The sequence below is a fragment of the Chrysochloris asiatica genome, unplaced genomic scaffold (assembly GCF_000296735.1).
Source record: "Chrysochloris asiatica unplaced genomic scaffold, ChrAsi1.0 scaffold00011, whole genome shotgun sequence".
Lineage (NCBI taxonomy): Eukaryota > Metazoa > Chordata > Mammalia > Afrosoricida > Chrysochloridae > Chrysochloris > Chrysochloris asiatica.
This window is the reverse complement of record NW_006408529.1, coordinates 13932551-13936392: the sequence shown is the minus strand read 5'-3', so window position 1 is coordinate 13936392 and position 3842 is coordinate 13932551. Positions and strand designations below refer to the sequence as shown.

Genomic DNA, 3842 nt, shown 5'->3' with positions numbered 1-3842 from the left:
AATATTCCTTTATATGTGGTTCAGAGTTCTAGCACCATTCCCTGAGCCTGCTTGGTCCAGTATTCTGTGTTGTTGCTGATGGAGCTCCTTACCACACATCTACCTGATCCCTGGAATTGACTTTTAAGACTTTTGTTTTTTCAACTACCCATTCCTCCCATCATCTCCTCTAAACTCCTGGTAACCACTACACTGCCTTAGTCTCAAAGGACTTGCCTATTCTAGATATTTCATGTATCAGTGGAATCATAGATTATTTATCCCTTTGTGTCTGGCTTATTTCATTTAGCATAATGCTTTCAAGGTTCATCCATGTGATAGCATGTATCAGAACTTTTCTTTATAGAAGAAATGTTGTTAGTTGTGGTCCAGTTGATCACTTCATGGCAACCCCATGAGTGCAGAGTAACTGGTCCATAGTATTTTCAAGGCTGTGACCTTTTGAAAGCAAATCTCCCAGTCTGTCTTGTGTAGATTTGAATGAACTCAGGCTACTGACTCTGGGGAAAGTCCATATCTCCTTTCAGCATTTGTCAGCCTAACATTTCTTGGTGATCTCCCTGTGTTGTAACATCAATATTTCCCTGTATCTAGGAGCTTCCTAGCACAGGAATCTCAGACGCACAGTACACACTTCACTCCTGGCTCTTCTTTCTTGGTGGTAATAGGTCCTTCTTTCTCTACTCACTTGTCTCTCCTTTTAGATCTCAAAAGGTACTGGCTCAAGATATAACCTAATCTTGTAGATGATATCCGACTTTGGTAGCATCATAGAAGTGAGGATTTACAACACATAGGATAACTACCTCTGAACAGAGCTGATCTCATGATACATCATGGGGGCACTTGGATCATATATTAGATCTCATCATGGAGATGATAACTACATCTTAACTGCTAAACTGCTGAGAAACTTTGCCTGGCCAAGTGGATTCAAAACCTTAACTATCACAAATGCTTAATCATCTGTGCCATCCAGTAACCTTTTTAGTTGAATACAACTCAACATTTTGCTTATTCATTCATCTGTTGATGGAGAAGTAGGTGGTTTCCACTTTTTGGCTATTGTGAATAATGTTGCAGTGAACATAGAAAGAGACAATCTATTTGAATCACTGCTTTCAACTCTTTTGGGTATATACCTAGATATAGAATTGCTGGGTCATATGGTATTTCTATACTTAGAATTGGATTTGGAGCCACCAAGCTGTTTTCCAATTGATTAAACATGGAGTCAAGATGTACTGATAATTACTGGTGGTTGGAATGCCAAAGCTGGAGACAAAGAAGCAGGATCAGTAGTTGCAAAACATGACCTTGGAGACAGAAATGATGCCAGGGATCACATGATAGAATTTTGCAAGACCAATGTTGTTTTCATTGCAGAAACATTTTTTTTTTTAACAACTTAAAAGACATATGGACGATACCAGATGGAATACACAGATATCAAACTGACTACCTCTGTGGAAAGAGATGGTGGAGAAACTCCATCAGTCAAAACAGAACCAGGGGTAGAATGTGGAACAGACCATCAAATGTTCATATGCAACTTCAGGCTGAAGCTAAAGAAAATTGAAACAAGTACACAAGAGCCAAAATATGACCTTGAAATTATCCCACCTGAATTTAGAGGTCATATCATGCACAGATTTGATGAATTAGACATTAAAGACAGAAGACAAGAAGAGATGACATCAAGAACATCATACAGGAAGAACACATAAGGTCATTAAGAAGACAGAAAAGACCAAAATGGATGTCAGAAGAGACTGTGAAACTTGCTCTCCATCGCAGAGATGCTAAAGCAAATGGAAGAAATAAAAAAAAATTCAAAGGTCAGTGTGAGAAGACAACGTTAAGTATTTATAATGAAATTTGCAAAGATCTGGAGTTAGAAAGCCAAAAGGGAATAACACACTTAGCATTTCTCAAGCTGAGGGAACTGAAGAAAAAATTCAAGCCTCCAATTGCAATATTGAGGGATTCTATGGACTTCTGGTATGGTGCTGTAGGATCAGCACTGGACTGAGAAGCACACGTTTGGCAATTCAAACCTATCAGCTGCTCCTCAGAAACCCTATATAGGGTTGCTATGAGTCGGAACTGACTTGTCGGTACTTAACAACAACAGGGAAAATATTGAATGATGCAGAAAACACAAAAGAAGGTAGATGGAATATCCAGAGTCAGTGTACCAAAAAGAAATGGACAATGTTCAACCGTTTCAAGACGTAGCACATGATCAAGAACCAATGATATTGAAGGAAGAAGTCCAAGGTGCACTGAAGGCATTGGCAAAGAACAAGGCACCTGGAATTGATGGAATACTTATAGCAAACCTGTATAGGGTTTCTGAGGAGCAGCTAGTGGGTTTGAACTGTTGACCTTGTGGTTTGAAGTCCAGTGCTGATTCTACAGCGCTACCCCAGAAGTCCCCTTAACATGCTAAGTTAGCTGCCATTTAGTTGGCACCAGTTCATGAAGATTCCATTCACAACAGGATTGGACCACTGTGATCCATAGGGTTTTCAGAAGCAGATTGCCATACTCTTCTTCCTAGTCCAGTTTAGTTTAGAAGCTCTGCTGAAACCAGTTCAACATCATAGCAACACACAAGCCTCCACTGTAGACAGGTGGTGGCTGTGCTTGAGATGCATTGGCCAGAAATTGAACCTGGATCTCGTTTGGAAGGTGAAAATTCCGCCACTGAATCACACTGGTCCTCCGTGGTTGCTGTTAAGTGCTGAGTCTATTCCAATGCATAACGACCCTGTATAGTGTTTCTGAGGAGCATATGGTGGATTTGAACCACTAATCTTGGGGTTAGCAGTACAGTGCTTATCCTACAGCATCTCACTGGGACTGACCCACTAGCCTCCGCTACGTAAAGGTAGGTGTGAAGAATGTAGTTTAATTTTTGGAAGATCTATTTGTAACCCTCATTAACTCAGTATCTGTTAAGGATTTGGGTCCAGAAGTTTCAACTTGCATTTTTCTTGAAAGAATATTGCTGTTCTTCTTGATTTGTTGTTCTTAGGTGCCATGAAGTCGGTACCGACTCATGGTGTCCCTATACACAACAGACCCAAACACTGCCCCGTCCTACACCAACCTCACAACCATGCTACGCTTGAGCACAGTGCTGCTGTCTGTGCCAATCCATCTTGTTATATTGGTCATCCTCTTTTTCACTGACCATCCAATTTACCAAGCATGACGTCCTGCTACAGGGACTGGTCCCCCCTGATAATGTGTCCAAAGTATGAGAGATGAAGTCTGGCCATCCTGGCTTCTAAGGAGCATTCTGGCTGTACGTCTTCCAACATAATTTGTTTGTTCTTTTGGCAGTCCATGGTACTTTTAATATTCTCCTCCAACACCATAACTCAAATGTATCAATTCTACAGTCCTTCTTATTCACTGTCCAACTTTCACATGCATGTGAGGTAAGATTGGGCAAGTCCTGGGCTAAACTAATTGCTAAATGACACAGAGCCCTTGAATGTGGGCTTGTGGTGAGGAATTTTGAGGTCCCATTTTATGTCCTAACCTCAAGTAAAATCAAGTTCCCATAGCATAAATCACTACAGAAATTAAAAAAAACATGCTTCTGAAAATAGACAGTTCTAAGACTGCTGTTTTTTTCTTCCTTAACAAAATCTCGCATTTTAGAATTATGCCTATTATCCAGAATGAAACATATGCTGTCATCTTTCTTGTCAATACTTCCTCTTTAATATACTCGAAGTACAATTTTAGGTATTAAAAGACAATCAGTGTGATAAAAAATTAAAAATAAAACATGCCTGGGGTATATTTAACTATTATAATTCTAGATT

At 39.8% G+C, this 3842-nt stretch overlaps 1 pseudogene; it reads right to left on the bottom strand.

Annotated features, from left to right (window-relative positions):
* LOC102833951 overlaps positions 1 to 3126 on the bottom strand; it is an 8189-nt pseudogene extending 5063 nt beyond the window's left edge.
* Between the last annotated feature and the right edge of the window lie 716 nt (positions 3127 to 3842).